Below are 12,408 nucleotides of genomic sequence, written 5' to 3' on the forward strand. Positions count from 1 at the left end.
TATGTGACTCCATTTCATAACCCCGATTTCAGAACCATGGAACTTGTGCTGGTTTAAATTGCATTTTATTTATTTTGTAGTCCTTAAGTTAGATTAGGGCATCATTTTAATCCTTTTTTGTTTTATCCAAATTTCATGTAGTTTATTTTTAGTTGTTTTATTTTAAGGTTTTATTATGTATGTTTAAGTCCATGACATTGTGTGTTATGAATTATTTAAATGAATGTTTTCACAAAAGAAGGTCATTCATATCGTAGCAACTCTAAAATAGAAAAATAGGGTCATTGCAGTTAGTATCAGAGCCCTAGGTTACAGATTTTGTTGACTAGCATACGAGGTAGTTTTAGTACGTTCCATGGTCCCACCGCTGATGCTCCGTCGCCATCAAGTATGTCATACGTAAAATAATAAAAAAGATATTGAATGTTATTGTCAAGTGTGCTATTGTTGACTGAGTCGTGTGTTTATCATGATATAGTGTACCACATATTTTTTGTACCGAGAGATCCTCACTTAAGAGTAATTACGTGTTGATTATAGATCATGTCACCTAGAGGACGTGGAAGAGGGCATAGGGGAAGAAGATGACCCCCTGTCAGAGGATGGGGTAGAGGTAGAGGGAGTCCACCTCGTGAAGGATCAGTAACTCAAACTGACACAGCAGTGCCACCCCCAGTGGCACCGACGGCTAGAATGGACCCCATGACTACCATGATGTGGGAATCATTCTAGGTTGGGATGCAAATGGTGGTGCCCACCCAGCAAACCAACAGTACGCAGTCATTGCGAGAAGCGCTAATGCAGGATTTCAAGGGGTAGATCCTCGTACCTTTAATGGTGCCTCACGAGACCCAACAAAGACACAATTGTGGCAATCATCAATTAAGACAATCTTCTTATTAATGAAGTGTTTGGATGATCAAAAGGTGACATGTGCATCATTTATGTTGAAAACTGATGAGGAGTTATGGTTGGGGTATAATCCCGAGATTCTCAGCCAAGAATGGAAGTGTGATACAATAAATATATTTTTCGCTTTTATATTTAATATAGTTAATACATTAAATATTAATGTGAACACCGAAGATTATTATTATTATTATTATTTAGTCTATTTATATTTAGTATATCTAATATATTCCATAAACACTTTAAACTAAATATATTTTTCTCTATTTGTATTTAATATATTAAATATTTATTTGAACCCTCTAAATTAGATCTATTTTCTTGGCTATATTTAATATATCTAATATACTAAAATTTAATTTTAACTAAATGGAACCTTTTAGTCTTATGAGTTAGCAAAAGAGACCTTATGAACATATATATTATAAGATTCATTGACCCAAAATTAAATAATTAAACTCTTTAATTAATAAATTTTTATTGTTAACTATAGGTCAATCAACTATATATTTAGAGTTGCAGTTTTATGCACGGTAGAAGAAGTTGTGTCGATTGATATAATCATTACAAACAAGTCAATCATTGCACTTCATACATTCCAAGCGGCATAGTCTCAATACCTACAGTCGAGGGTTCATACGTTGAAAGCTACGAAGTCTAAGTTAGGAACATGCTATACCTATAGAGCTTGTATAGTATTTTTCTTGGTTCTTAGTTTTCAACATTATGTAAATTCTAAGGTTTGTAATTTCTAGAAACATAAGTCGTATCATGCATTCGTAGGCTCTAACTTTGTTTAGGTTTCAAAATTGTTCTAATTAAACTTGTATTAAGAAATTTGATTTAGGATATTAGATTAGTTATGAAATATATTTTATAGAATGGTCATTATTTAGGATTTTTCCTCCCTTTTAGAAATTGGTTGTCAGTCCCTGGTGGAATGTACTAATTTTTATTTATAGTATATCCTATAGAACACATTAGTTCATTTAGTCTTGTGGATCAATGTCACTAGCCTTCTCAGCATCATTTAGCCTGTCCGATGGATTTCTTGAGTGTTCGTGTTTATTTATGTAACGCCCGAAAAAAAAAAAGAAAAAAAAAAGAAAAAAAAAATGGTTACAATAGGGGCAAACTAGTCATTTCGCCCTTATAAGTTGAGGGGTTTGTTTTGGCTGAGTTAAAATGGGGAAAAGAGAAAGAAGAGGGAAAGAAGATTAGGGTTTGGAGGAAGGGGAGGAGATCGGATCAGAACCGACGCCGGAGAACCGAGTCCCCAATCTAAACCGTTGAATAGCTCGAGGCAAGGTGCTCTCACGAATCGCACCTTCCTATTTCGACAAAACGTTCAAGAACTTCAGGTTAGTCCACGAGTATCTACATTGAGAAGTCATCAAGATTTTCGTGTGCTAGCAACGTTTTATGTTGATCCTTGGACTCTTACCCCCCAACAGCGCTATCTGGTTAAGTTCTGAAGTGAAGGCGGCCAAGATCGGCGTCCAAATCGAAGTTTAAAGATAACGTGATTTTCGGTAAGAACTTGTGTTTTTCTCCGAATTTGAACTCAAATAGTAAGATCTGTGATCATCAGAAAAATTTAAGAAAATTCTTTTCAAGGAGTAGAATAGGAGGTCTACAAGTTTCGTGAAGAAAATTTAACGAATCGGATTACGGATTGGAAGATAAAAAAATCGGGAGAAAATAGATTGAAACGGGAAAGAGACCTGGAAAATGAAGGTAGGAGAGAGGGTGGAGGCCGCCACGCGTCGGACGGCGTGCGGAGGAGAGCGGCGGAACCGGTGATCGACACGTGTCGATCACCGGCTGGTGAGGCGCGTCCTCACCCGGCAGCGGGCACGCGTCAGGCGCGCGGACCCGACCGGCCCGACCCGCGCTGCACGCGAAGCGCCCGACCCGGCATCTCTGACCCGCGCCTGCGCGGGGGAGAAGCGCGTAGGGCACGCGCGCGTAGTGACCTTCTAGGGCGCGTGCGTTGTGCGTGGGGGCGCGTGAGGCACCGTTTTTCTTCCCGTTCGGTCTCTGTTTGCTTGTTTTCCGACCCGATTTTGATGCTGACCCTATTATTATGTGAATTAGGACCTGTGAAGAAAATTCCAGAATTGTTGGAATCCATTCCGTCAAGAAAACTCGAACTCGGGAAGGCACGCGTCGACCAAGTAAGTAACCATTTGGACTTCCACAAGCAGTACTTGTAGGAACCGCTAGGAACAAGCATGCATGCTACCACCTATAAAATTAGCTAGCCCGACTTAGCGTCTTATTATAGAAACTGCGAATATAAGATGATTATGGAAAGCTAGATACAAAATGTGTATTAAATCTGTTTTGGTTGAGACTCTGATAATGTATGTATGCATGAGGGGGTTAGGAAACTTGTGAAATCTGCGCTCCGGGTAAAGATGGACGTTATCTTCCCGTTGAGCATGTTTGATAATTTTGCATGAACTGCTGCGTGTAAACTCTATTGTATGATGATTGCTTGGATTATCTTTCTGGATGAATAGGAAGAAATTATGAGCTTGATTAGGATGCTTTTGGCTAAATAAGCTAGACGAGACCCTAGATTGGGGGACCTCTAGAATACCGTGCAATTAGACCCGCGAAATGATTACCGGCGGAACCAGAACCCAGAATTCCAAACTCGATAGGTTTGTGACACCAGGCACGAGAATCCTAGAGAAACACGAATCTAAGTCTAAGGCACCAAGTTCCACCCTAGAAAGAATAATAGGTCACCACGGTAACTGTAGGTAGCCCGTTAGGGTTGAGCAGTGAAGATAGTGTCATCAGAACCTCCACTTCCCTCTCTCCTCCGATACCATACCGTCGAGACAGAGCTCCGGTACGGTGATCGTTGAGCTTTGCAAATCCGGATAGGGAAGTGTGACAGGTGCCCAGACCTAGTGGTGATAGCTAAGGGGTCTTCTGAACATGACTTCTGGGCCGTAGAAACCCGTCCCTGAGCGGGGGACGTGGAGCCACTTAGGATGACTCAGTAGCTGACCGGCACATAGGGGGTCGCACCCCGTTTTTTGGATGTATGGTCCCGTGTGAGGGTCGTCAGTTAACCTCCACGGATGATGTTCAGAGAGAGAGTCACGTATTCAGATCCAGCCATACGATCCCCTCAGATTTGCTTATGAGTTCGCGCCTCACCTCAGGACACTGATCATTTCACTGCATAAGATGGGCAAGCCTTTTATGATATAGAAAAGAGAGTTGTAGCTTAGATCACCCTGCTTAGAAACCCGAGAAAGACCGTGGTTACCTACCAAGATAAGGATGCGAAAAGAGCCTACAAGTAGGCTACTTACTGAGTATTCTTTTATACTCATTCCTTTCTACTCTTTTTTTTTTAGGCGAGTGAGGCCAGGGATCGAGGCGGGAATGCATGCTGAATCTTAATGCCACAGAGGAGTGTCCCGGGGCGTCTAGGAGTCTGTGCATAATTTTGTTTAGATTTGTCATGCATCGTTTTGTAAACCGCTTACTTACTATTCATATTTGAACACCTTGTTTTGGATTTTAAACCTCCTTCATAATTGTTAAAGTTTTCTTTTGTGTAATCTCGTTTCTCTATTGGTTCTTACACGATTTCATTGCATAGTCTGTTGGTCCGGCTCTTAGTTTCGAGATTCAAATTTTGGGCTGTGACAGTTTGGTATCAGAGCATGGTTTTAAGGTCCTGTAGACATTAGGTTGTAGAGTCTTGTATCTCTGTGGCTTATGTTTCGACACGCTCCGCCGCGACCTGGTAAGTTCTCTGATAATTGAGAAATAGGAAGACTTGAGTTATATGTTATGGGATCTAAGACGAGGATTAAAATATTAAGGATGTGCTTCTTTGAATTAGGCACAATGAGAACGCATTTTTGACTCACTCCCCTCTGTTGTCAGATAATGGCGCCTAAGAGAGGAGGAGATTACCTTGGGCCTGGTCCTAGGAGGGGCAGGAGAAGGGTCGAAGAAGACCCAAATCTTCATTTCCTCGAGATGGAGCAGCACCCACCTCTAGAGGAGAACCCAGAACTGACCTCGGATGAGGAACAAACGCCGCCACCGGCGCCCGTGCCGAGGCGAGCTCGAAGGAAGGCCGAGCCTCGAGTTATTCTTGAGACTGCTCCTCAGGATCAGGAACCTGAAGAAGCTCCACCAGCGCCAGCACCGATTCCTGTGGTGCCTGCTCAGTCGACGACGACAGTTTCAAGGGATGAGTTTCAGGCTTTCATGAGAGCCACCATGGAGACTCAGGCACAGATGGCTCAGATAATGCAAACTCTAGCGACAAACCAGACCACTGTGCAGGGGACGAGTGATCCGGGCACGACTATAGAGTCCCGTTATTTGAAGGACTTTCAGAGGTATAAACCGCCCACTTTCGACGGGGGTAAGATGGACCCAGTTGCAGCTGAGGTTTGGCTGGAGGCTGTAGAGACAACTTTTATATACATGAAATGTCCTCCTGAATATCAAGTCCATTGTGGGACTTACATGCTGAAGGGCGAAGCTCATTTTTGGTGGAAATGTGCACAGAGGGCCATTACACCAGAGGAAGGGTATATTTCTTGGAATCAGTTCAAGGAAGCCTACCTATGTAAATATTACCCAGTGGTTGCCCGACACAAGTGTCAGACAGCATTCCTAGAACTGAAACAGGGGGACAAAACTGTTGAGGATTATGATCTGGAGTTTAATAAACTGGCAAGGTTCTGCCGTGAGTATGTCAGTAACGAGAAGATGAAAATTGATCGTTTTATCGCTGGTCTCCGGATAGAGCTTCAGGGTCCAGTTTTGGTACAAACAACTTTAGATTATGCTGTAGCCTTGAGAGTGGCAACAGTGATGGATATGCCACGGCAGGTGGCAAAGCAAAATGTGCCAGTGGTGACCACTCAGAATGCCTTTGGCCAACGAAGAAGGCCTAACAGAAACTCTTTTAGATCTGACAGACAGCCTCGAGGACGTTTTGGACGTCGGGGTAGAGCCCTAGAGTATAACAGACCTGAATGCCCTAATTGTAGGAAATATCACGAGGGAGAGTGTTTTGCTGGAACAGGAGGATGCTTTGGTTGTGGCAAGCCAGGCCATCGCATAGCTGACTGCCCTCATAAGAGAAATCATGAGGGAAACAGACCTGTTGGACAGTATCAGAGGGGTCATGGAGCCACACAGCAAGCTCGAGCTGTGGTCCACGCTATCACGACTAGGAAAGCAGAAGAGACTGACACAGTGGTGACAGGTACACTACCTATCCTTGATCACCTAGCATTTACGTTATTTGATTCAGGTACTACCCACTCATTTATTTCTGAGGGGTTTGTGAAATCTACAAACCTAGAATTAGAACCCCTAGAGATTCCTCTTACTGTGTCTACACCAGCAAATGAAGCAACTAAATGCTTGACTGCTACCCATAGGGTTAGGGGTGGTAGTGTGATAGTTGCAGGGCAAAAACTTGTAGCATCCTTGATTGTTTTGTGTATGCAAGACTTCGACGTGATCCTAGGGATGGATTGGTTGGGCGAGAATCGAGCCCTCACCGATTGCGAAGCAAGAAAGGTAACCTTTAGGCCCCTGAAGGAGAGAACTTTGAATTCAAAGGGGATATATCCAGAAGCACCCCTAGGGTCATCACGGCGTTGAAGGCTAGAAAAATGTTGAATCAGGGAGCCTGGGCAATTCTGGCTAGTGTGACAAAAGTCAATAAGATCAGTCTAAAGGTATCCTCTGTTCCTGTGGTTGGGGAATTTGAGGATTTATTTCCAGAAGAGCTCCCAGGGTTGCCCCCTAATCGAGAGGTAGATTTTGTTATTGACCTCGAACCAGGGACAACACCGATATCCAAAGCGCCATATAGAATGGCACCTGCAGAGCTCAAGGAGCTAAAGATACAGTTACAAGAACTTTTGGACAAGGGATTCATACGGCCTAGCGTCTCACCTTGGGGAGCCCCGGTGCTATTTGTTAAGAAGAAAGATGGAACTATGCGATTATGTATAGATTATAGAGAATTAAACAAAGTCACAATCAAGAATAAATATCCTCTCCCAAGGATAGATGACCTGTTTGACCAATTGCAGGGTGCAACGGTGTTCTCTAAGATCGATCTGCGATCAGGATATCACCAGATGAGAATCAGAGAGGAAGACATACCTAAAACAGCTTTTAGAAGTCGCTATGGACATTATGAGTTCATAGTCATGTCTTTTGGATTAACCAACGCTCTTGCAGTGTTTATGGAGTTGATGAACCAAGTGTTTAAGGAATTCTTAGACACCTTCGTGATTGTGTTCATTGACGACATCTTGGTGTATTCTAAGTCTGAAATGGAGCACGAGGAACACCTGAGGAGGGTCTTAACTCTACTGAGAAACCATAAGTTGTACGCCAAATTTTCGAAGTGCGAATTTTGGCTGCAGGAAGTGGCTTTTCTTGGACACGTGGTATCCAGTCAGGGGGTAACTGTGGATCCAGCTAAGATTGAAGCAGTCTTGAAATGGCCTAGACCAACCACGGTCACTGAAATAAGGAGTTTTCTGGGTCTAGCAGGCTACTATAGAAGGTTTGTAAAAGATTTCTCAAAAATGTCTGCAGCGTTGACACAATTAACCAAGAAGGGAAAACCTTTTATCTGGACTCAAGAGTGTGAACAGAGTTTTCTAGAACTGAGGAAGAGGTTGGTCACTGCGCCTGTACTTACAGTGCCTGACGGATCAGGCGGACTTGTGGTGTACAGCGACGCTTCAGGAAAAGGGCTAGGTTGTGTACTCATGCAAAAGGGCAAAGTGATAGCCTACGCCTCTAGGCAGCTGAAAGAGTATGAGTGCAACTACCCCACCCACGATCTGGAACTAGCAGCCGTGGTTTATGCATTGAAAACCTGGTGTCACTACCTGTATGGGGAGAGAGTTCAAGTGTACACGGACCATAAGAGCCTCAAGTATTTGTTTACACAAAAAGAGCTCAACATGAGACAGCGGAGGTGGTTAGAACTAGTTAAGGACTATGACATTGAAATACTTTACCACCCTGGAAAAGCTAATGTAGTGGCGGACGCCTTGAGCAGAAAGACAGCCCACACATCTGCCCTGATCACGAGGCAGAAGTACCTACAGGATGAGATACAGAGGGCTGGAATAGAAGTCTTGGTTAGAGGCATTACCGCTCAACTAGCGCAACTGTCGGTCCAACCCACCCTCAAGAGACATATCATTGAAGCTCAGAGAATTGATACGCACCTCAGTAGGATCTGGGGTCAGCAAGAAACTGAGAGACCAGACGGATATTCAGTCTCTTCTGAAGGGGGTTTGATGTGGCAGGACCGATTATGTGTACCTCGGGATGAGAAGATCCTACAAGAAATCATGACTGAGGCACACAACACGTCCTACACGTTCCACCCTGGTAGTACTAAGATGTATCAAGATTTGAAGTGTAGTTATTGGTGGCCAGGAATGAAGAAGAATGTGGCTGAGTATGTGAGTCGGTGTTTGACCTGTCAGCAGGTAAAGGCCTCGAGACAGCGACCAGCAGGGTTGTTGCAACCGTTGAATATCCCGCAGTGGAAATGGGAGGAAATAAGCATGGATTTCATCGCGGGCCTACCAAAGACTCGACGAGGCTTTAATGTCATCTGGGTCATTGTGGACAGATTGACTAAAGTGGCCCACTTTATACCCGGTAGAGCTACTTACCGAGTGGACCAGTGGGCCCGGTTGTATGTTAAGGAGATAATCCGCCTGCATGGCGTGCCAGTGAACATTGTGTCTGACAGGGATGCTAAGTTTACTTCTAACTTCTGGAAGGGGTTACAGAAGGCGTTGGGAACGCAACTCAAGTTCACTACAGCTTTCCACCCTCAGACCGATGGGCAAACCGAGAGACTTAATCAGACCCTAGAGGATATGTTGAGAGCGTGTGTAATAGACTTTGCAGGTTGCTGGGACGAGCACCTGGCCCTCATGGAATTTGCCTACAACAATAGTTACCAGGCAACCATCCAGATGGCACCATTCGAAGCTCTATATGGGCGGAGGTGCAGGACCCCTATATTCTTGGAGGAGGTAGGCAAGAAACAGTTGTTGGGGCCGGAGTTGGTACAGACTACCAACGCAACGGTACAGAAAATCAAACAGAGGATACTCTCTGCACAAAGTCGGCAGAAGAGTTATGCAGACTCTCGTAGGAAAGACCTCGAGTTTGCAGTGGGTGATCACGTCTTCCTGAAGGTAGCCCCCATGAGAGGAGTGCTAAGATTTGGGAAGAAGGGCAAGCTGAGCCCGAGGTTTGTGGGACCCTTTGAAGTCCTAGAAAGGGTAGGGCTTGTGGCCTACAGACTAGCATTGCCACCCACACTCGCCGCGGTGCACAACGTATTCCATGTATCAATGTTGAGGAAGTACACCCCAGATCCCACGCACATCATTGATCACGAAACGCTTCCCATCCGGAAGGACCTATCGTATGAGGAGAAACCCATAGGGATATTGGCACATGATGTGAGAAGACTACGAAGAAGGGAGATTCCCTTAGTGAAGGTTTTGTGGGAAAACCATAGAGACAACGAGGCCACCTGGGAATGTGAGGATGACATGAAGAGATCCTACCCCGAACTCTTCCGAGAAGGACCGACTTTCGAGGACGAAAGTTCCTAACGTGGGGAGGATTGTAACGCCCGAAAAAAAAAAGAAAAAAAAAAGAAAAAAAAAATGGTTACAATAGGGGCAAACTAGTCATTTCGCCCTTATAAGTTGAGGGGTTTGTTTTGGCTGAGTTAAAATGGGGAAAAGAGAAAGAAGAGGGAAAGAAGATTAGGGTTTTGAGGAAGGGCAGGAGATTGGATCAGAACCGACGCCGGAGAACCGAGTCCCCAATCTAAACCGTTGAATAGCTCGAGCCAAGGTGCTCTCACGAATCGCACCTTCCTATTTCGACAAAACGTTCAAGAACTTCAGGTTAGGCCACGAGTATCTACATTGAGAAGTCATCAAGATTTTCGTGTGCTAGCAACGTTTTGTGTTGATCCTTGGACTCTTACCCCCCAACAGCGCTATCTGGTTAAGTTCTGAAGTGAAGGCGGACAAGATCGGCGTTCAAATCGGAGTTTAAAGATAACGTGATTTTCGGTAAGAACTTGTGTTTTTCTCCGAATTTGAACTCAAATAGTAAGATCTGTGATCATCAGAAAAATTTAAGAAAATTCTTTTCAACGAGTAGAATAGGAGGTCTACAAGTTTCGTGAAGAAAATTTAACGAATCGGATTACGAATTGGAAGATAAAAAAATCGGGAGAAAATAGATTGAAACGGGAAAGAGACCTGGAAAATGAAGGCAGGAGAGAGGGTGGAGGCCGCCACGCGTCGGACGGCGTGCGGAGGAGAGCGGCGGAACCGGTGATCGACACGTGTCGATCACCGGCTAGTGAGGCGCGTCCTCACCCGGCAGCGGGCACGCGTCAGGCGCGCGGACCCGGCCGGCCCGACCCGCGCTGCACGCGAAGCGCCCGACCCGGCGTCTCTGACCCGCGCCTGCGCGGGGGAGAAGCGCGTAGGGCACGTGCGCGTAGGAAGCGCGCGTAGTGACCTTCCAGGGCGCGTGCGTCGCGCGTGGGGGCGCGTGAGGCACCGTTTTTCTTCCCGTTCGGTCTCTGTTTGCTTGTTTTCCGACCCGATTTTGATGCTGACCCTATTATTATGTGAATTAGGACTTGTGAAGAAAATTCCAGAATTGTTGGAATCCATTCCGTCAAGAAAACTCGAACTCGGGAAGGCACGCGTCGACCAAGTAAGTAACCATTTGGACTTCCACAAGCAGTACTTGTAGGAACCGCTAGGAACAAGCATGCATGCTATCACCTATGAAATTAGCTAGCCCGACTTAGCGTCTTATTATAGAAACTGCGAATATAAGATGATTATGGAAAGCTAGATACAAAATGTGTATTAAATCTGTTTTGGTTGAGACTTTGATAATGTATGTATGCATGAGGGGGTTGGGAAACTTGTGAAATCTGCGCTCCGGGTAAAGATGGACGTTATCTTCCCGTTGAGCATGTTTGATAATTTTGCATGAACTGCTGCGTGTAAACTCTATTGTATGATGATTGCTTGGATTATCTTTCTGGATGAATAGGAAGAAATTATGAGCTTGATTAGGATGCTTTTGGCTAAATAAGTTAGACGAGACCCTAGATTGGGGGACCTCTAGAATACCGTGCAATTAGACCCGCGAAATGATTACCGGCGGAACCAGAACCCAGAATTCCAAACCCGATAGGTTTGTGACACCAGGCACGAGAATCCTAGAGAAACACGAATCTAAGTCTAAGGCACCAAGTTCCACCCTAGAAAGAATAATAGGTCACCACGGTAACTGTAGGTAGCCCGTTAGGGTTGAGCAGTGAAGATAGTGTCATCAGAACCTCCACTTCCCTCTCTCCTCCGATACCATACCGTCGAGACAGAGCTCCGGTACGGTGATCGTTGAGCTTTGCAGATCCGGATAGGGAAGTGTGACAGGTGCCCAGACCTAGTGGTGATAGCTAAGGGGTCTTCTGAACATGACTCCTGGGCCGTAGAAACCCGTCCCTGAGCGGGGGACGTGGAGCCACTTAGGATGACTCAGTAGCTGACCGGCACATAGGGGGTCGCACCCCCGTTTTGTGGATGTATGGTCTCGTGTGAGGGTCGTCAGTTAACCTCAACGGATGATGTTCAGAGAGAGAGTCACGTATTCAGATCCAGCCATACGATCCCCTCAGATTTGCTTATGAGGTCGCGCCTCACCTCAGGACACTGATCATTTCACTGCATAAGATGGGCAAGCCTTTTATGATACAGAAAAGAGAGTTGTAGCTTAGATCACCCTGCTTAGAAACCCGAGAAAGACCGTGGTTACCTACCAAGATAAGGATGCGAAAAGAGCCTACAAGTAGGCTACTTACTGAGTATTCTTTTATACTCATTCCTTTCTACTCTTTTTTTTTTAGGCGAGTGAGGCCAGGGATCGAGGCGGGAATGCATGCTGAATCTTAATGCCACAGAGGAGTGTCCCGGGGCGTCTAGGAGTCTGTGCATAATTTTGTTTAGATTTGTCATGCATCGTTTTGTAAACCGCTTACTTACTATTCATATTTGAACACCTTGTTTTGGATTTTAAACCTTCTTCATAATTGTTAAAGTTTTCTTTTGTGTAATCTCGTTTCTCTATTGGTTCTTACACGATTTCATTGCATAGTCTGTTGGTCCGGCTCTTAATTTCGTGATTCAAATTTTGGGCTGTGACAATTTATGACCTGAAGCTACTCGAAGCATGGGTCTACTTATTGATACGTTCTGAAAAGCCCCCTTAAATCCATTTGATTTCTTTTTTACCGACAAAAACTCGTGCTTGAAAATAAATATAGTTATTGTGAATAAAAAATGAAACAATGAGATTATGGATTTCTTTTATTTCTACGATTTAGTTGGTTGCTTGTAT

At 44.6% G+C, this 12,408-nt stretch overlaps 1 long non-coding RNA gene across 2 annotated transcripts; it reads left to right on the forward strand.

Moving 5' to 3' along the window:
• Window positions 1-2,023: 2,023 nt before the first annotated feature.
• Window positions 2,024-12,128, forward strand: LOC147785984 (uncharacterized). 2 transcript variants are annotated; one of them, XR_015414967.1, is made up of 5 exons: window positions 2,024-2,270; window positions 2,364-2,441; window positions 3,007-3,086; window positions 4,290-4,367; window positions 11,918-12,128. It is a non-coding gene; the product is annotated as an uncharacterized LOC147785984 (long non-coding RNA). The 2 variants fall into 2 exon arrangements; XR_015414966.1 differs by lacking the exon at window positions 11,918-12,128 and having other exon boundaries at window positions 4,290-4,500.
• Window positions 12,129-12,408: the final 280 nt, after the last annotated feature.

The sequence above is a fragment of the Cucurbita pepo genome, unplaced genomic scaffold (genome assembly GCF_057944985.1).
Source record: "Cucurbita pepo subsp. pepo isolate OVF unplaced genomic scaffold, ASM5794498v1 scafford_8, whole genome shotgun sequence".
Classification (NCBI taxonomy): Eukaryota; Viridiplantae; Streptophyta; class Magnoliopsida; order Cucurbitales; family Cucurbitaceae; genus Cucurbita; species Cucurbita pepo.